Below are 21853 nucleotides of genomic sequence, written 5' to 3'. Positions count from 1 at the left end.
TGTTTTAATGCAGAAGAAGGTAACTAATAGGAGCGCAATACTGATTTAAATATTGAAATCAGGAAACAAAGCCAATGAAATGATGCTCAAATCGGTTTAGTGTTAGGAACTCCAAATCACAAGACACTCTGTTGAAAAGTCAGCTTTCAGAAAGCAGAACGAACACTCCATGGCTAAAAGCAGCGATCACCACCTCACAGCTTGGCTGCTCCTTGCACGCCGGGTTGTCAATTAGCCGTGAAGAGTTTGGGCAACCTCCTTGGTGGCCAGGCCACTTCATAACAGCCCTTAAAAACATTTTCTGCATTCTCCTGCAGAAGCAGATGGGTGCTGAGCCAAAAGCTCTTCAGTCTGACATGGAATGACTTGTGGCAGCCCAACCCTGGTAATGCAGTCTCGCGGTGGCATGCATGGCGGCACGGCACCCAGCGGGACCCCACGCATGGCAGAGCTGAGGTCCCACGGGTCAGCAGCGGCCCACGGGCATCACTCCGCGGCACCCAGAGCTCAGGCGACAGGAACCCGGCGGATGCTGCTGTGCTGCATGGGGGGCCCAGCAGGGATCTTTCAGGGTTTTGGGTTCACGATCCCTTTGCATTTTCCGCTGGGAACACAGATACTTCACAGAGAACACATGTGGTCTCGCTTTCTCAGTCACCTTTTCAGGGACTTCAGAGGAAAACATCATCACCTGTGTAGTTAAAGCTGAAAATTACCATTCCCCCCAAAAACACTTTTGTGCTCCTCCATTACAGACTTCGACACTTAATGTTGCTAATATTCAACACTTCATGTTGCTGATACAAACCCCATTGTCCCCAGCCCTCTCTCACTAGGGCCATTACCCCCACTACATAATCCATCTTATTCAGTACATACTTACTTACACGAGCTATTCCTGAATTTAATAAAATATCTTCACATAACTGAAATTCACACAAGGATCTAACTTGAGAAAATAGCACAAGCTCTTCAGTTTGTCTTTATGCTTTAAGATACGCTTGGGAGAGCAGCATACACCTACCCAAGCAGCTCTGAAGCCCCATGCACTCACACCTTCCCCTGCCAGGGAAGAGACCCAAATTCTAAAATTATCCACTCAAAACGAGCATTTTCTCAGCCCACTTTGTATCAGCAGTCACTGAGTAATTCACAGCAGATCTAAGATTAGCTAATGAAGCACAATGACTCATCAGCCAAGCCTCTGTGCCACTGGGAAAATTCAATTTTTCTTTAGCAACAGAGCTTCAGCTGTGGAAATTATAAATAAATATGGTTTGGAGAGGCTACAGTAACATGAGCATTCTTACTTAAAACTCATTGATACAGATATTTGTGCCTATGACACCCTTGTACTAACTGAATCACTGATCACTTGCAATAGTGCAGGATTGTGCCTGGGACTTTCTGCAGCAAAGCTGCGGTGCTGAGCAGGAGAGGGTCCGGCTGACCAGGAGCACGCAGTGACAACGCACCAGCCAGCAAAGCCTGATTTCAAACCACTCATTATCTCACACCCATAAGCAAATTAAAACCATGCAGAATCATTACAGGCTTCTACAAACGATGTTGCTGAGCAAAATGATGGGGTGGAGGAAAGTCATAAACAGAATCAAAGCAGAAAGGATCCCCACCCCCACACCAGCAACAAGATGCAAAACAAGACCAAATTTCAATGCCAGAGTAAACTCCGGTCCCAGGTCCATGTGCTTGTGTGGGGCTGCAGGGCTGGGACCCCCACCACCCTGGCCCCTCCACTCATGAGTCCCCACTGCTGCCCAGCCTATGCTTCTTCACCGGCACCAGAACCACCTTCACCTTCCTGCAGCCATTGCACGCGGGCTGAGTGACCCAGTACTACTGTTCCCACCCCGGGTTTGCCAGCAACAGCTCGGCCCCATCCCAGGCAGGGACCATGTGCACTGCATCCCCTTGGTGCACCATGCCCCTTGGTGCATCACGTCCCTGTGTGTGCCAGGCAAGACTGCTGCTGCCGGTGGCTGCGCCTGCTGCACCTCCTGCACCACAGACCAGAGCCCCCTGCCCAGCTCTGCACCAGTGCCTTAGTATTTGTTAGTTAGCCCCCTCCCTCGCTGGGGCCAGACTGCATCCAGTTCCTTAGAACAGGAGCAAATCAGGGTGTACGGCTGCTTTCAGTGAGGGTGCTGGGAGCCCCTTGGGCACCCCCCCTCCACCGAATGGGTGGATGCTGAATTTCAGGGGATTTGGCCCCAGATCGTTTCCCTGCTCCAGGCTGGGCCGTGGGAAACCCGTGGCACAGGGGATCGGCACTGTGGTGCCGAGCCCCGAGCAGCAGCACCAGCCCCGGCACAGCAGGGCCCCACACCTCCTCCAAAACTGGCCCCGCTGCACCTCGGGGCCAGCACTTCATCCTCACACACCTTCAGCGTGACACCAGTGACACCAAGGACTTTCAGCAAAGAATAACAAACAGCCCTTTCCCTCCTGCCAAGCCTGTCAGTGCAGTTGCTCCATATTCGGTTCAGCTGCACTTCGGATTCTCTATTTTAATTATATTCTGTTTCAAGCCATGTTAAGCTTCGGGTATCAAAGCCAAATGCTTCAGGTTTTGCTGTCTAATGAAAAACAGCTTAAAATTTATGAGTTCTTCCTGAGAAATTAGTTTTAAAAACAACGTGACCAACTTTGTGCTTTATAATATGCACTTAAAAAAATAAATATACTTTAGGAGAAAGAAAACATTTTCCATACAAGACAGATGTTTGATTGGATTAAAGCTAGCTTCTTTTAATTAGGTTAACTGGAGCATCACTGGGGAGTCAGGCACCTGTGTCTAGCTCTTCGCGGTGCCTGTCAGCTCGGTCAACCCCCACCGCCTGTGCTCAGGCTGGTCCCTCCTGAGCAAATGGGAGCTCAGACTGGAAGCACAGAAACTCGGACTGACACCGAGCAAGAGCTGTGCTGCTACCCAGCCAGGGCTCATGGCAGCCTTCGGTCATGACCTCCCTGCTGGGATGCTGGCAGGGATGGACACAGATATGAGGAGTGGTGACAGGCAGAGCGATGCTCCAGGTGCCCTGGCCTCCAGGGTCCCTGCCAAGGGATAGGACAGCCATGGGGTGGGGGGACCCCAGGTCCCGTCCAACTACTGATGCTTGGGGTTCCTCCCTGGTGTCACAGCAGAGCCATTAGTCCCTGACACAGAAAACACCACATCAAGGCTGCTTAGAAATTCTCTGCTACAAGCTGTAATAAAAAATGGATAGTAGTAATAATCTTAAAGATCTAGCTAAAGTGAGAAAATTACTACATATCAGAACAGCAGATAATTCTTTTGCCAGCATAAAGCTACTTTCATCTTTAAAAGTTCAACTTCCCATTTTCTCCTACCTATTAAGGGATACTGTAGCCCCAGGATTACTGTTGTAAGGTTGCAGCCAAGTCAGGAGGACAGATGAACACAAAACTGTTGCTAAAATCCAGCAGGTTTGGCTGTAAGCACAGTTTTTCCCAGAAGGGGTGACTAAAAACCCTGTGAAAACCAGACTGGTGCCAACAGCAACTAAAGTGCATTAGGAATGAGAAATGGTGATGCTGCTGTCCTGGGAGATGGAGCTTTGATTGACTCTGGTTTTCTGGGACAACCCAACGGAGCTGTTCTGCCTTTCCTTCAGTCCCCCAGCACCGGGGGGCCTTGCTTTGCATCTTCTGTCCTTACACAACCTGTCTGCCCTTGCACCAGTGGCAAAGGATGTGCTTTGAGGTCCACAGTTTGAGGGCAGATCCCCTCTCTCAGCTGAATTCCTCTCTCGCGGCAGAGGCAGGGAGCCTGCTGGTGAAGGCTGCATGCAGCCCACGTGCCTGCTCATCATCGGCCCCAAGCACAAAGGGACCAGTGGCCCCGCTGGACCGTTATGCCAGCAAGACATGACTACTCCACCAACACATGCATGTTCACTGCAGCCCCCGAGGGATCCTGCTTGGCTCCAAAGAATTGAGAGTCCTACAAAACACTCATTTAAAAAAAAAAATAATATAGTAGCCTTTCTCCCTGTTTTGCATTAAGGTATCAGCTTCATATTTCACCGGCTTGCTCTGACACTTGGCAGCCAGCCCATGGGACCTATGCTCCTACACCTTCCACCTGGACAAGCAGCACTGCCCGTGATTTGGGGCAGGTCTGGGTCTGGTCTTCTCCCTGTGGCTCCCCAGACTGCTATGCTTGCCAAGAGCTTGTTTGTTCAGTCAGTGGTGCTGCTGCTCCAATTGATGTTATCACAGCCTCTAAAACCAGCGCACCAGCATCAATACAGTTAAAATGCATTAAGATGTTGATATTCTTATTGGCCATAGCTTAATCAGGAAAGGGGAAATAAGGAGAAATGGTCAAAAATGACAAACTTAAAGACACTGCTACCAGTTGTTGAGAATCATCTCCCCAGTGCAGTCCCACGGGCCCATCATGAATGACAAAGACAAAGTTGTTTGGGAAATGGATTTTCATCCTATTCACTTTAAAATGGCCTTTCCCCTAGTCAACACTAGGCCAGGAAGAAAGCTGAAATTTCACAAAGTCAAAGTATGAGAAACATTTACTTCAGGTCAGTGGAAAAGCTTGAGAAACACCAAAGCTGACGCTACAAAAGCAAAGGCCTGCATGAATGCTTCCAGCCACAGCGCTGCCTTCACGGCAGGCGAACCAGAGCCCCCTCTTCCACTTGTTCTTAATTTTTAAGGCTGTTCTGCTGCATGAGGCATTTCAGAGAGGCACAGGGGCCTGAGGGGTGTCAGGGCGCAGGGAGCCCCTTGCCAGGAGCCCCTTGGCAGAGCTTGGCTTTCCCTGCCCAGTCCGACAGCCAGGTGGAGCGGGGAGGACACCCAGGAAGTGCCCAAATGGAGAACCGAGCACAGAAAAGCACGAAACTGGAAGAAAGACAAAAGAGTAAGCTTTAGAAAAACATCACAGATGATATTTAGACAGAAGCAGGTGCTGCGACGTTTTGCCACCATCACCCCAGGCTAGTCCCCTTTATCCTCACTATCCCCAGCACAAGTGCTCGGCAGGGATTTGCATTTATACGGGGCCACACAGAGCGCAGCAGGACCTGCAGAGCACGGGTCCCAAGGCGAGCTGGGGCAAACACCCCAGAAAGGGAAAAGCAGAGAACTGAGAGTGGAAGGGGCCAGCCTCTGCCACCACCCAGCCCGGCACAGCCCCACGGGAGCCCCCGTCCCTGCTGCCCGGCGCAGGCGCAAGCTGTTCTGCTGGAGATGCCACCAAGGCAGCTGGTGCAACAGCTCTGGTGGCTCTGCTAGCCCTTACCAGCATGAAATAAGCAGTAAGCTAACTGTACACTACAATAAAGAAACGAGTAAAAATCTCATCTATGCCTTAGGAACCCTGATGGAATCGAAAACATGTGGTTTTCTTATTCTGTGAGTGAATGGATTTATTAGCACAGAACAAAAGGTTATTTAAATAGCGCATCATTAGGTGCCACAGCTCCAAGGTTAGCTCAGCAAAATATCCGTTCCCTTAGCTAACCCAGCCTGCAAGGGACCCTGCCCTTGGGGCAGCATGCTACGCACCCCTGTCACTCCGGAGCACGCACCCCTGTCATTCCGGAGCACGGTGGGGACATCTCATGGGACACCAGGCATGGCTTCACCAGCCCCGACCATAGAGCTGTACTGACCAAAGGGATTAGTGCAAACGAAGTTAATTAAGCACACCAGGCAGGGGGAGACTGCGGCTCCCTGCTCACCCTCCCCCTGGTGCCACCCACCCCCGGCCCCCAGGGGAAACCACCCCTTTCCAAACTACAGCTGGGCTCCCAAACGGGCTCCCCAACGGGCATCACAGTGCCGTCGCCACCCCTCACCGGCCGCCCTTCCCAGCAAGCCTACAGCCCACGAAGCAACAGAAACTATGAGGTCAGGCCACCTACACAGCTAGTTCCTTTTAATAAATGTAGTAAGTCAGAAAAGATAGGATACACAAATTTGGTTAGAAATCATGGCTTTGAACAGAAATAACCTGACTCACTCCCTGGCTGTAGAAAATACCATTTGCCCTTGGGAGGGTACGAGTGCCGCCTGGGGAGGGGAACCTGGCTGCAGCAGGGCACTGGGGCAGCTTTCGGGACTGGAAAACCTGCCCAAGGCAGGTCAGACATGAGGCCAAGTAAAAGGAATGTGGATTATACACATAAAATTTCATCTGTAGATTCAGAATACTAGCAAAATGCCTTATGAGAAAAAACAGTGATAGGTTTAGTATTGGTTTGAGTAGCATCAGGATAAAATACTGAACCCGCACACACACTGAAAGCCATACTCAGATTCTGCAAGGGCTTGCATTTAGGAAATCAGCTGTGTGAGCTGAAGCACAGCTGTAGGATCCAGCAGGAAACCTCCAAAACCACAGTGCGGAGCAGGAGAGACTATAATAACCCTTCAGTGTAACAAGTATTGAAATGGACTGAAAAAGGCCCACCCTTTCCTAAAGCCACGTGTAAGTTTTAAAAGTATAAGGCGGGAAACCTTAAAAATTGAGCAAGAAGTGAAACTTCACAGCACATAGAAATCTGTTAACCACGTTCAAGGGGCAGCACAGAACCTATTACAGAGAGTACTAACGACCACTTACTATTCCTGAACATTCCCATCTAGGTTTTAACCCAATGGAGCTTTTCCTCTGACAGAATAAAAGACTAAAGCAAGCCACTCAAACTTTGCATTATTAAAAAAGACATCTCAAAACTTCTACATTAGCTTTTTAAAATCAGTTAAGAAATGAAACAACACTGTGTTCTTGATCTATGGTTTTGCATTTGCTGAGAAATTATTTTAATTTATCTGCGTAACGGCCAAGGCAAGAAAAGCAATTTGCTGCAAGGTTTTTGGTTTAAGCCTTGCCAAAACCAAAGAAACACCTTTTCACCAAGGTGAAGCAAGGCAGTTTCTTCAGCTCCCATATGCAGATCCAAAGGTGTGCTTTTTGTTGGGATACTGTTTAAGGCTGGTGTTTAAACCTACATCTGGCACTGAGCACCTGATTCAGAGAAGGACCCCAGTGCCCAATCCACGCATGTGCCTCCTAAGCACTATTTTCTCCATTATCATGTTTTCACTGAAACTCCCTGTAGTAGTTCTCAGTAAAGTGGCAAAAATCGAGTGACTCACCTGCAGTGCTTAAATTTCACTTGTCTTCATTCTTTAAGCTGGTGTTAACACAGACACACGCGTGTCAGGCCACCTGGCATCACAAGGGTAAAAGACAAAAAAACTGAGTCCCAGCACACACGACCTTCCCGTCCTCTTAGGAGGAGGGTCCCTCCCCAGCCCTCCTGGCAGAGAAGGGCAGCAAACCAGTTCTTCAAACCTCCCAACTGCTGACACAGGACCTGAGGAGGGCTAACACCCACATTCTCCCCTTCCCCTCTGCACTGGCAAGGAGTTTCAGGCAGTAAAAGCCCATTGTTTGCTTTCTAAAGGCCCCAGCAATGTCAGGAATGTCACCCATCCAGGTGCAAGGGCAGCAGAAGCTGAGCTCTGGGTGACAGGGGACTAGCAGGACACAGCGACCTGCAAGGGACCATAGGGAAGGGATACCAGGCCCTCCTCCACCAGCACAGAGGAGCACAACCACTGCTCTGTGGGCATGAGATGACAGCAACTATCAAGGCAGAAGCAGAGGGCAGACAGGTTTCCCCTGCTTGGTTAAACAACTGGCAGAGCACGTTTACGTGCACCACGGGTTTTACTGCAGAGCCAAATTATCATGGGAAGAAACTCTTGGACATCCACTCTTAAACAACTCCATCCTGGGGACCACGTCCAGCATTACGAGGACTGACACTGGCCTTCAGCTTACCTCCTCAATCTGTTTTCTGCCCCAAGCCCAGAGAAAAATCAGTGGCCCCAATGGGAGGTCTCGTAACTCTCCCTCACACCAAGCAGAGACTGAACGCCTGAGGAGTTTCTGGACATCTGAAGGATGTTTCTGCCTGATCATGGGACTTGAGTGACATCTGCTAGCCTTCTCAGGAAAGCTGCCAGGACTCACCTGTTGTTCTTGGCATCTCCTTCAACCACAGCGCAGCCTTTCCACGCGCAGGCAGGAGCAGCCCTGCACTAGAGATGGGAGTAGACGAGGACTCTTCCTGAGAGCATGGGGGAGTAGGGGCTTGGTTATTTTTGTTTGCCTTTTTTAAATTTATGTTTTTAAATGGACAGAAGGCTGCTTGTAACTCCCTTCAGCAAACTGCTGTAATGCTACAGCCAAAAAAGCTTGGCAACACTTTTTGGCAGGGATTTTGTACAATAAAGAACTGTGTGAACAGAGAACAAAAACTACCTCACATAGCCATCAGCAAATCCTAGGCCTAGCTTGAGAAGATGCTAGGGGGGGGAAAAAACAACCCACAAAGAAACTCCTGAAGACAGACAGACAGGGGCAAAGAAAGGTAGAACTGTTTTCTCCATGAGTGGGAGTACTCACTGCACAAGAGCATCTTTGCCAGCCAAGCAGCCTGCTTTGGAGATGGGCAAAGCAGATGCCCAGGTAAACAACTGCTTCATAAAGGCTTTACACAAGGTGCAGGAACACATTCCTTTGCTATATACTGCTGTCCTTTTAATACTTATTTTTGGAAAACAGGAAGCTTATTGATTTGTTTGCAGAGGTGGCCAAAATCAGTCTTGAGAGACAGATGTTCTAGTCCAGCGTTGCATTTTAGCCTGCATGTTTTGCACCACTGTCTTCCAACTGTTTTAAGGGAAGCATATTTGACTCACTGTATGCTCTTACTGAGATTCAGCAGAAGGGTTTTTTTGGTGTTTAACTCTTCTTGTTGAACTTCGTTGTTGTTAAACAGAAAAGGGAAGCTCTGACCTCTCTCGCAGACATTCAAAAGACCACAATATAAACCAGCTTGAACCTGGAAAACACAAGCTTGTATGTCTTCCGATCCGCTCGTTCTTCTAATTTGACAAGTTTATCACAGTGTTTGCTGCAACAGATGAAGGACAAGCAGGAAGCAGAATCTGTGTAACGACCCTGTAGCTCACAGGCAATCTTCTACATGCAGACAACATTACACCTAGCAGGGACAACTCTGAACTGTCTTCTCCAGCGTCAGAAGCAACAGATTACCACAAACTGATGTTTCTAGACTGAGGGAAACCAAAGGAAAGCTTGACTAATGTGAAAACAAAAAAATTAACCAATACAGTTACAAAACCTTGTCCATAGGTCACTTCAGTGTGTAAACCATTTGTATTCTAAATTTGGTACAAAAGCTCTTTGTTTTCTGTTTTTTAGAGACTGCTAATCACTTCTGGTCATGTGTAAGGATGAAGATCCTTTCTATCCAACAACATGTGTTCAAGGGGTCTTGAATTACACTTGTTGACTAGGTGTGAACACAAGTTAGTTGAAAACATTAATTGGCTCTCCAGTTGGAGCCGTCAGGCTAACCACCCACCTCTGCGCAAGCACCGTGAGCAAGCCAAGACTGTGCTGCCTGCTGTTTCAGGTGACTTAAGAAAGCATACGTTTAGGACACAAACCCATACAAGTTAGCAGCTGACTGCTTGCTCACATACCTGAAAACATTGATTCTCTCAGGTCTGCAGTAAATTACATGAAAAAGCTTTAACATATGCAATGACAGCCAATAGTTATGTGTTGCACATTTTCCAAGTTTTAATAGACACAAAAGTGAGTCCATTGTACTTAAGACACTACAATGATTTCATTCTATTGCATGTCCTGCTCCAATTACATTTCTCAGAGTACAGTATTGAGTAAAAGTTTGGTAGCTTTAAAATTAACAAGTGTGTGAAATCTGTAAGTAAAATAAGCAGCAGCAATATTTTTTGGGATTTTATCAAGAATAGCTAACTTTTAAGTAATAAATACATTCCAGGTTGTGGTTTTTGCTGTTCTCCTAGTTCATGGCCGTACAACTCATCAAATTCTTATCCTAGGGTAAGATATCCTTAAGACTTTCCTGCCAGCCTCACACCAGAAGAGTCTCCTAACTCCACATCCCGGTGCCTGTCACCTGTCCCAGATGAAAAGCAGTGCAATCTGACAAGGAAACTCCTCCTCCTGCCATGCACACGGCAACCTCCAGATTCTCCTGGGGAGCATGTCAGGATGATTACAGACTTCGTGACCCTCTAGGAGAACAGCTGTGCTCTTATCTTCTGTTACCTTGAAGAAAGTGAAAGAGGGAGAGGTTACTGCAGGCGGCACAGAACGGACCAGCATTAGCAGCGAGGCACACGCTCCGGGTTTCCTCTAAATATAGCCAGGAATTCTCCTGCTCCCAGCTGGCCCGGCAGGCAAAACCAGCAGCAGCTACAGCTTTGGAAGAAACTTGTCAAGTTAACAAACCCAAAGTAAGAGTGGGAATTTTCTCCAACACAGACATGATATGAATTTCAGTGACGATAATAAATCTTCAGTCTCTGGCTTAAAGACTCTGAAGTCCCCGTTCAGGGTGGGTTACTGTAGGTTAATCTGCCACGAGTCCCTACAGAGCACACCACGTGAAGAACATCTGCCTCCACTTTTCCAGCATGATCTATAAAACAGGATTATTTTCCCCTTGAGAGCAAGCCATACAGAAGCTTTCCTAAGTACCTGCAACTGCTCAAGACGTTGACTGGTGCTGCAGTGCTCCAGTCCAGTTAACGAACAGGCAGAGCAGCCACGCCACCTTCTCTGCCTCCAGAGGTAAAAGACACCCTGCCTGCCCTCGGACCCCCCACCTGCCACAGGCTCCCCTGCCCACTGCTCATTCCAGGCCGCAGAAGCAAGCACGTGCCATGGCAGCACTGCGGAGCCCTTGGGATGGCCAGCGTCTCTCCAAGGACCACACGCTGCTCCCCTCCCACGCAGCCATCTGAAGAAGGCTGAATCCGAGTGCATCAGACCATGCCATGACTGACCAGCCTGCAGGCGATAAGAGCATGCAAGATGCTTGTTCAGAATTCAGAAGTGCAAAAGTACATGCTCCGAATCACAGGTACCAAAAGGTAATGAAGCTACCCACGCCTGATGTGTTACACTGCTGTCATCTGGCCTCCTCGCCAGACACCAGCCACTAAGATGAAGGGCAAAAGGGCAAACGTCAGGCTTGAAAAGACAACATCTACTGGAGAGGGATGTGCCTGTCAAAACAAAAAACAGCAAGAGAGGCATCCTCATTTGTACGCCTGCATGCAACATGCACTTGCACGGGCTCTGTAAGTCAGGTTACACAGTGGAAGCCTTGGAAGAGTTCAAAGGATGGATCCATTTGGCTACAAGATCAAGCGAAGAAGCTAGAAGACATGTGAAGCAACTCTATAAGACAGAAATGAGTAAGAAAATGGCATGGAGACAGATCTACACTTAACACTTCCCAACTGCAAAAGCATTGCTACACCACACTTCAAACGCAGTTCACTTTAAACCAGTTCAAAAGCCTGACTGGCCCTAGCACACATCCGTGCCAAATCAACTAACATGGCCGAGTCTGAACCACAGGAAACACAGGCTCAAATCCGTTCCTGACAAACAGGATTAATGCTATGAAGCAAAAGATCAAAGACCTTTAAAAATCCCTCTCAGTTGAGGTTTGCAACTTACAAATACAGAACACAATAAGCCAAGAGCACCAACACCAAACACAGGAAGATGATCACATTTCCAACGCTGCTGAAAACGCAGCAGCACTTCTCCTGCAGGCATGGAACCACAAGCGACACTGATTTACCCAGACTCAGCATCCAGAATGATCTTCAGTATTGCCCACACAATTGAGACTTCAAAAATGCTGATTCAATACACCATGAACATCTGCCCTAAAACCTACACTCCAGAAAAGGGTGGCAATCAGGTTTCATAAACTCCTTCAGTATCTCGCAGAATCATCCCACTCCCAAGAAACTGTGATGTCTCACAACAAGGCTCTTATCTATAGTCAGCAAGAGTATAAATTTATACTTAATCGTGCAGGAGAATCTATCCCTTTGCCTTCTGATGAATGGCAAGATTTAAGAGCATGCAACAAATTCACTTGCAGGCTTACTATCTTACAACTCCCAAAGCCTTAGTGAGGTCCATGGACTTGGCAGAACATGCCTCAAATGTTTTTTGCAAAAAGCTGACCCTCTAGAGACAGATCACAGATTGAGAGTATTTGGTCTAAACAGGAAAAAATGCATTTCCTTGCTGAGGAGGTAACAACAAGCCCTCAGGCTGGTTTTATTCTTAGTATATTTTCACACTTGGAGGAAGGCAGCATCACAACAGATGCAAGATGCCAAACAAGCTCCCAGCAAAGCCTTCTGCCTGCGCAAGGGCAGACGCCGGCCCATCTCCCCCATCGCAGGGACAGGGATGAGGCCGAACTGCAGCTGCTCAATGACATTACCTGGGCCAGAGAGTGGGGACTGTCTCCTCTGGGAGCAGCAGGTTCCACTGGTGAAATGGCAAACTGCTTTAAAACAGCTGATGCTCCACGTCTCAAAATGTGGAAACCTCACCACCTTGCTCAGCTCCTTGTGCCTGGGGATGGACGGGAGGTGGTCCTGGCCTGGAAACACAGGGCTCCGCAGACCAGGCTCAGCAAGGGGTCCAAGGCCCGCCCCCCCCCGTAAGAGCTCAGGTGTTGTTTTAAGCAATGCCCTGAGCAGACCCAGGAGTTTTCAACATGTGTTCCAGGGGAGCAATGCAGTGACAGTCACCCATACACTCTCTCTTCGGTGCTGGAAAACTTCAGAGACTTGTGTGAAAAGAAAATATCTTCAAGATGGAGCAACAGCTTAAATGCTACATTCTGGACATTGCTGTAGCCTCGACACACGTATGAGTAATGAATACATAACACACTGACTGACTCAGGACAATGGCATGATCTAGCAGTCTGTGTGCTAAGCTGTGTGTCAAAAGGGAAGCCAAGAAAGCTCTCCTGAAGCCAAGTGCTTATTCATAATTAAAAAAAATGAAGTTTTGGATCTACGAGAGACATTCACAAATTCAGATTTAACAGCTGCAGCAGAGTGCAGAAAGCCAATTTGTCTTCTGAGATTACTGCATCCCGAGGATGTCAATGCGTGGGGACACCGCTCACACCAGCTCTGCCCTGCTCAGGGCACACGCACCTTGACCTTCAGGTGAGAGGTGCAGGACATGCCTAGTTCCCGCAGAGATGCTGCAGCACGGGGAGCATCCCGGGCCCTGCGCCTTTTGCCTTCGTGAGACTACCAGATGCGGCACTGAAGGGGTTCCTGCGTCCACTGGTATGCCACCAGGCACCCAGGGCTGTACCAGCAGCAGCAGCACTCAGACTAGCTCCAGGTGAAGACCAAGAGACACGCATGTGTGCCAGAGCCAGGAACCCATCTCCTTCAGATGGCTTCTCTGGAAAGCCCTGGAGCGCTGCGGCACTGAAACCCTCACCGGCTGCAGCCCCAAGTAGCACAAGCCCCTTGGTTATCCCGCATGTCCTGGCAGGCTGGGAAGCAATGGCAGCAAGAAGCCTGCTCATTTTGTCCACACAAGCAGCTTATTTTGAGGTGTATTTTCTAATCATAATGCCATTAGCAGCAGGCTGTAATTGAGCATCACCAAATCAGCCTTCCTCCTGGTATCTCCCCTCTCAAGGGGCCCTGTCTTGAGCTCAGGGCCTTATCTTCCCACAGCCCTGAGGAGGAGGGTGAGGGGCCAGGGGACCCAGAGGACCTCCAACAGGCAGCCGACTGGCTCCCACAGGGCTCTGTTTCTAAAGGCAGTACCTGCTTAACAGCCCACGTCACCAGCACAAGGCGAGGGGAAGGGCAGAGAGGCTGCTGCTGGCAGCAGTCCTGGGAAGTCCTTCCATCCCATGCTCTCCTCCAGTGGGAGCAGGGCCGGGGCAGGAGGGGGTTACCTGGGTGGTAGCCAGGACCCCTATCCCTGACCCACTGGGCAGGGTTTTGGAACCGTCTCCAACTCCCAAGGCAACAGGATCCAGCTGACTTGAACAGGCTGATAGCTATGTCCACCAATAATAAACTCCACCACCCAAGCTCCTCTATGAGAACTCCTGTATCAGGTTCAAAGGTTTTCTGTTTTCTGACAGGGTTGCTTTCTGCATGAAGAAAAGGCTCTGATTATTGGCTTGCATGAAAATAGAGCAAGTCACCATTCATAAGGCAAGTTAAACAAGTAATTTTGCTACAATTAATTTCTTCAGCTGCAGAGAGCACACAGGAAATATGCTTTCTAATGAAAACAAGTCTCTCTGATCCTCCAATAGCAAGAATCTAATGCAGATTAAACAGCAACTGGTACATCAGTTAAAAGCATTCACTCCTTCAGAAATTAATCAACTTAATGAAAAAAAGCCTTCATTAAAAAAATATCCAGCTCCTCCCTTCCAGAGAGACATGCATACCCAGTGACCAAGAGATGATTATACAACTAATGCAGGGCAGCTGACGGAGTTCATGTGGGAAAGGCTCAGGCACAAGATGCCGGAGAGTATTTGTGACCCTCTTGCTACAGTGAGATGAGTCACGTTCGCTTGCACAGGCAAAGGAGCCACACATGGACCTTCACTCCATGCTGCATCCACAGGGACGGAGCACACAGAGCCTTCTGCTGCCCACAGGCACCGGGGCCAGCCCAGTGGCCTTGGGATGGCTGGGAGACACAGCCCTTGCCCTCATCAAGGATGACAAGATGGACATCACCAGTGGTGTGTGTGGCAGAATCCCTCGCTGGTCCTGCTCTGGGGCACAGATGGCACAAGGAAAACTGAGCACTTTCCAACTGATCGAAAAGCTGGAGATCAGGGTGCAGGGACTGTAGGTATGAAGAGCACAAGCACTCCAGAAGTCAAGGTATTAAGTCCCATCTCTGTCATCACTGTCGGACACGAAACACCTATTTCAGATGTACAGAATCTTGGGATGTGCAAATTCATAAACTAGTTAATACAAAGCTCACATATTCTGTAAAGGTACCTACAGAGTGCAAAACAGATGCATCAAGCAGATTTTAAAAAACTAAAGCAGGCACCAGCTCATCCCCACTTAGTTTGCAGGACACAGGCAGCTTCCTCAAGTCTGTTATTAGGGAGAAGTCAGTTTGTCACACAGCCCACACACTCCCATTCACCTCGATCCCAATGTCAGCAATGGGCACTTAGGGAAAAAACAGTATCAGGGCTAACAGTTGGCAAGTTTGTCAGCATTTAAGAGTCTTCACATTGATTTTTGGGTTTAAAGTCCTGCCTTTCACACCTGAGCATTAAAAGGGGAAATATCTGTGTCACCAGGCCTGACCAGCCAAGCAGCTGCATGTGCCACTAACACCACACAGCTACTGCATGAAGACCTTGCGCACTCCTCCTTCAGAGTAACAAGCACTTTTCCACACAGAGCTGTCCCTCAGCTTTCAAAAATCCCCTACTCCTCCCTCGGCCCAAAGCAGGCTTTCAGTATGTGCAGCTTGGAGGTGCTCCACACTCTGCAAAGATCTGCTCAACCGCAGCACAAGTAGGATGCACTTCTGAGCCTCAGGCGGAGGCCAGAGGCCTCCCCCCTCGGCCGAGCAGCACGGCTGGCTCCGAACCGCATGGCAGCCCCCTCTGCCCAGGGTCCCCCCACTGAACTCACCCTGCTTGGTGTGGAAAGGTAAATCATAGTCGCAGTTTTAACAGCTCCATTTGAGTTTAAAAACCAAACAAGTAAAGAAGATGCAATTAAGGAAAAGCTACAGAAATTCAATTTTTTGTATCATTTTTAAAAGTTTTCAAAGAAACAGGTTTCCAGGCTCTTCATCCAGACACCTCTCCCCACCACACAGACACAGCCAGTCTCTCCCACCCTGGGAAGTTGTGCTGCAGAGGGGGCTGCTCTGCATGACTAGGACGTGCTTAAAGGTCCAGATAGGGCTTGGAGAACCTCAGTCCAGAGAGCAGCTCGCTGTGCTTCCAAAGGAGTTGTTAAGCCCTTCAGTTGATACAAATCTCCTTCGGCAGCTGAAGCTACAGCTCACGTAAGCAGATAGCATTCTTGGGCATCCGCGCAGCTCGTGTGCGGTTAGAAATAGCACAATGTATGGCCTGCTGGCATTTCCAAAAAATACGCCTGGGAGTAGAGAGCGGAGGGAAAGAGGGGCAACAGATGGCACAAACAAGGGAGAAGCAGCACAGATCTCAATGTCTCCAAATGCAGTCACAGTGGTCACAAGCCAAACGTGCAAGTGCTTTGAGGAACAGGAAAATCAGTGGGATGTCACCAGACGTGCAGCTCCAGACATCCAGCGCTGGGGCACACAAATATGCAATGCAGTCTACTTTAGACTTGTTCTCCTACTTTGCATTAGTATGCAGAGACGCTGACGCCGAACTGTTTGGAGGAAGACTGAGAAACAGCAATTAAGTTGGATGCTTGGTTTTAGTTGACTGAACCATCTAGAAACGAGGCCAAGAAAAATCTCAAGCATTCATCTCCTGGGCTGAAATATTTCATGTGATCAGGCAGGTGGTTTTAGAAATTCAGCTATCACAGCAATCATCACCTGAACTTTATATAAAGTTATATAAGGTTTTTGTGCCATTGGTAGAGCAGAAGAGAAGGGGTGAAAGGAAAAAGCAGTGATTTATGTTGCTTCAAAAACTGCTGGCAAGCAGTACTGGCTACATGCACATATAAAGCCCTGAACATCTTTGAAGGTGAAGTCATAACCCAACGATCCAAATTTTACATTAGAGCTTACTATATATAGCAAGTATGCAACAAGCTTTGATTTTGCTGTACATAGTAGCAGTGTGCTTTTTATGATGAATGGCTAAATGTACCAATACTGAGAGTCTATTAATCTAATAGCAGTAAAATTAAAACCTTCAGTATTTTCAAGTTTAATGATTCCACCACCATGGTTTGGGGTTAAAGAAAGGGTTTTCCAGACTGAAAAAGTAAATGAATATACATACGTTAAACTTGTTTCATGCAGATTTATATGAAAACCTACAAGCAGGTTTTGTAAAAAGCTTTACTGCATGAAAAAACTGTGGGCAGGGAAAGGAGATTAAGAGGAACCATTCGGGAGGATGACAGGACAGAAAAAAAAAAAAAAAAAAAAAAAAGAAAAAAGACTTGGATTTGCTCAGCTTGCCAAGGGCCCTGTTCCTGCACAGACCAACACCCTTACCATGCAGGAGGGTCGGAGCAACACACATCCCTTGAACAGCCCCCGATCCCACCACATGATGTGTTCCCTGGAGCAGGGACAGGGCAGCCTTAGGAAACACAGGTCTGCTTCCCTCCTGCACCCCATGGGCTGCTTGTTCCCAACACCACACGTGTCACACCAGCCTCGAAGGGTCTGTCCCTGCCCTGTGCAGGGGGTCCCCTCCAGCCCAGAAGCATGCTCAGTACGCTGCATCACGCACCCATCCACCACATCTACCCGGTGGCCGAACGCAAGACCCTAGCTGTGCCAGCAAACCTCTTGGTTATAAAACCAGAAGTAAGCTGGGGTGCTCATCACCATGGAAGATGCTTGACTCAAGGAACTTGAAGCTGACATAGGTGTAAGCTCAAATGTCATGCTCCTGAAAGTGAACAAAAACCAAAATGCAAAAGCACAAGGGATAATTTTATTCCCAAGGAAAAAAAGTCAAGGTGGGAGTGTCGAAACCTGCAGGACCAGCTCTCGGAGAAGGTCCCACACATGGAGACACAAGCACTCAGTACGCCACAGGCAACATTCCAGCTCTCAGAAGACTTTCTGACCATCTGAAACAACTCTGGAGACAAGAGTCCTGCAGCCAAAAGCATCACGAGCATCCAAGCAGGCGCATAGCAGAGTCACACAGGCAGTTACACAGGCGAGGGAGGAAGGATGCTGCAGGAACGAGGGGGAACCAAAGCCACCTCTATCAGGATGGACTGGAAGGACAGCTGCCACGGGGCATCAGGAGCTCAGGGCATGGGCAGCCACCATATCCCACCGGGCTCCCAGTGCCATGCCAGGCCAGCAGCTCAGAGATGTCCGTCCCCGGTGACATGGCGACTCGCTGAACATCAGTCTCATCTTCTTCTGGCCTTCTCCTGGTATGCGTGGCAGCATGCTGAACTGTGCCCTCAGCTCCCCCGGCCACCTCTGCGGCACCAGCGCCCCCAGAGTTCAGCACTCCTCTTGCCCACGGCAGCCCCAGCGCAGGATCGGGCCGTGCCCTGGCTCCCACCCCATCCGCCTCCCCAGGCCAGTCAAGCAGCCCATTATCCCGACACTAACACAGCCCTGGGCCTGGGCACAGCCACCTTCTGCTAACAACGGAGGCCTGGGGTCCCAAAACCACGAGGAGCGGAGGTGAGCCAGTATCTGGTGCTTTCAAACCAGAAAGGAGTAACATGGCAAGCACCCAGCTACAGCGTGCAACGGCTCTCTGGACGTGGCACACGGGTAGAAGCTACAAAATGGCATGAGAAGATGCTGAGTGGGCATTTTTCCTCCTGGCACTACTCTAAAACAAGATTGTCTTACAAATTTGAGTTTTAAGAGTTGTTAAGTCTGCCTGTCGTTTTTCCAGAAACTTGTTTTACTAGTCACTTAAAGACAGGGTTTCAATAGAGTATTTCCTTTGCAAAAAAGTATAAGGACAAAATAATAAAACCATGAAGTGACCATAACAGCTTTTCCAACCCAAACCAAGGTGGTTTTTTTTTCAAAAAAAGTAATCCAACCGGTTCCAGTTTTATATGCATCCACAAATCACCTGAATTGTTTATACATTTTTTTCCCAGTAATTACCCTCCACACTGGCAGAACAGCATCACACGGCAGAAGACTAAAGTTTCACAACAGAAAGCATCAACAGTCACAAACTTCTGCCGCGCCCAGGATTAGCAAAAACGGCGCCAGCAAAGCGCTGCTGCTGAAGGCACCTCCGGGACTCTTGCTCTGCGCTACCCACAACAAGCCCTCGCGGAGCTGCTGCTGGTCACAGCACAACAGATTTTACATCGGCAACGTGCAATATTGCCAGTCAGGCACCTGCTCCTAGAAAGTACCTTTAATAGATACAAGGCTGTACTGCCTTGAAAAAGGCTGCAAAGCTTTTTGGTATTTTAACCGTAGCTCAAATGTCACCATGGTCCTAGGACTCAGGAACTGCAAAAATTAGTGAAAATATAAGTTACACCCTTCAGGAAAGAACAGTTGATGAGCAACTCAAAGAAACATTTCAGTTTTACCTTAGGGAAGTTCAAGGAAAACAACAAAATTCAATCCTCCTTAATGGAGAAAACTGGGTACAGACAAGTCTTCGAAATAGTGAGTTGTTTTGTAAGTGATGCACCCAAACACTACACATGCTGGTCTAACCGGGGACCTATGTAAATGTGACATATGGCACACAAGAAGTTGTTTTGTTCCGCTTTTCTAGTTTTGAGCAACCGCAGCTGTTTTTCCAACTATCATGTCATCTCCAGACAGGCAGACTGCATTGGCAGCTCACCTCAGACACATGCAAAGCAGAAAATTACCTGTGGAAAGCCAGCTGAAGGAGGCCAATGAAATGGGATATGTGTTAGATATACCTATAGACATTCCTATACATATAAGAGCTTCTGCGCTGTGAGGGTGAGCACGGGCACAGCTGCCCGGAGAGGCTGTGGGGTTCTCCTGCTCTGCAGACACCCCAACCCGCCTGGACGTGGCTCTGTGCAGCCTGCTCTGGGGGACCCTGCTCTAGCAGGGGGTGGGACGGGGTGGGCTCCAGAGGGCCCCTCCAGCCCCCACCATGCTGAGATTCTGTGATATACATGCAGAGGTCTGGCTGAAGAGTACAGAGGGAAGGAAAGGTCTGGTCTAATCCAGGCCATTCCATTCTTCCTATCATTTTCAGGATGTTGTTCTTTCCGCAACTTTACAGACTTGCCTCCGCCCCTCCTGCTCTGTACCTATAGCACAGATACCCACCGTGTCTGCTAACCCAGTTCTCCTCCAGAGCAGGTGCTGCTTCTCCTTCCTGAGGCCCTGCCCCACAGCCTTTCACCCACATCTCATGGCCAGGTCTGACCATTAGCACCACATCTGCCATGGTCCTACCGGTAAGTACAGGCAGCGTTCTCCTTAGGCTAACATGGGACTGGGAAAACATCCTCCCATTTTGACTTCCAGGTCTGGACTTTTGAGCTCCTCTTGGCTACATGCTTTTCTGCTCCACATTGGTATGGCCAATCTGACTGATCCGAAGGATTGGATACTGCTTCACCCTGCCCCTTCTCCTCCTGAAAAGCCACCTGCCATGGCACACCAGCCGACCCAGAGCTCACAACAGCACTGACAGCTGTCCGTAACAGTGACTACACCCGTTCTGCTAAAGCCATCCCCAACTGCATGCACACACACAGTGTAGACTTCAGAAGGATGAAGCCTTGCTGCTCCTTTCAATAGAGCACTGATCGTACAGGAGCAATGGATTTTGACCATGATTCTTCCACTGGCAAGGCCAGCGTATTCTGGGCACCCAGTTTATTTATACTCCAGATCTAGCTAATAAGAATTTCGGTCCAACCCAAACACTCTTGATACAACAAAATCTTTAGCCAGAGTTAAGCTGCATTTGAAAGAACACAATCAAGGATGAAGCTTAAATGCTGCTGCTGCAGTTAAGACATTCTCAGTTGCTTGAGCATCCCGTTGTCCAGACACCTTGAGCACACAGAGTGGATATGCCACGTTCTGATTATTTACACCAGCCAGGCTTGCTGAGATGGAGTAATAATTCAAGCAAAGCAAGTCCTTCATCACACTTAAGCAAGTGGTGAAGTCTCACAACAGAGGGTATGAAAAAAAAAATAATCTTTTCTCCCTCCTCAGGATTACATGAGCACTGACCATCATAATCTCACTGCATTACAAAAGCTTAGATGGAAAAGAACAGTCTACAGCAGGAGCCATACTGGCTCGCGTACATGCAGTCCTAGCATGATAAAGAGCAGAAAGATTTAGGGGATAACATAATGAACCACACTGCATAAAGCAAGACCTTTGACAAGACTCTTCCTAATGATTAGTTAAGGTTTTCAGACAAAAAGTTAATCCCACCCCTTCTTTAACAGTATCACAGATGAAGTCTTGTCTTGATAGAGACAACTGAAAGGTAGCAAAACTACTCTAGATCTTATTCAAGTCGCTGGATTTTTCCCATGGGCTTCACTCAGGGCAGTGTAGTAGGCAGCATAAACTGAAGTTACAGACGGTATTTCTATTCCCAGTTACACCACAACCCGTATTTTTAGGTATCAAACTTTCACCCTGGGCAAAGTTTTGATTGTTTGTTAAGAAAGGGAGTCCCATCCCCTTCCATGCTTGCAACAGTAAAAGCAAAATGTGGAGGCATTATAAAGAATCATCTCCCACATTTATGCTCCCACCTAAGTCCTCAAACAAAGAAGTTGCATGTAAAGGCCAAAAGAATTTAATTTGATGATCCAGGCCACTCCTCAGCAATGCACCGATGTTTTGGACACAAGTGAAACCTCAAGTGCTGTGCAAAATAACTGAAACTCTGTTCCTCAGCTAAAGACCGTTTTTGGTACAATCATTTTGAAGAGCCACAGGGAAGAGGCCTTCACAAGAGATCCTTACCAGAGGGGTCAGAGAAACTGCAGGGGAGCAAAGGGTATCCAAGGGCCCTTAACTGTTAAAGGTAACTGCTGGGCATCAGTACCAAGATGCGATAAATATAATCTCAATTCCAAGAAAGGTTTCAGTTCTTTAAACCAAAAGATATTTCAAAGAAACTTAAACTCTACTAGCTATCAGCCTTTCAGCCAGGGCTCCAGATTAGTTCTGATGCAAATGAAGTAT

At 48.3% G+C, this 21853-nt stretch overlaps 1 protein-coding gene across 2 annotated transcripts in view; it reads right to left on the bottom strand.

Moving 5' to 3' along the window:
• The window catches only part of PWWP2B (PWWP domain containing 2B), a 93950-nt gene that overhangs the window by 62311 nt on the left and 9786 nt on the right, over positions 1-21853 (bottom strand). Inside the window, exon 3 of one of the 2 annotated variants that reach the window (XM_055720649.1) lies at positions 9667-10204. The exons of the other annotated variant lie outside the window; for it this stretch is intronic. The gene's annotated coding sequence lies outside the window, so the exon portion shown is untranslated. Of the gene's footprint in view, positions 1-9666; positions 10205-21853 lie in introns of those variants that run through there. 2 annotated transcript variants of the gene reach the window in all.

This window comes from Falco cherrug, chromosome 9 (genome assembly GCF_023634085.1).
Source record: "Falco cherrug isolate bFalChe1 chromosome 9, bFalChe1.pri, whole genome shotgun sequence".
In the NCBI taxonomy this organism is placed as follows: Eukaryota; Metazoa; Chordata; class Aves; order Falconiformes; family Falconidae; genus Falco; species Falco cherrug.
The sequence above is the reverse complement of the archived record's forward strand: the minus strand, read 5'-3'. Positions and strand labels throughout refer to the sequence as shown.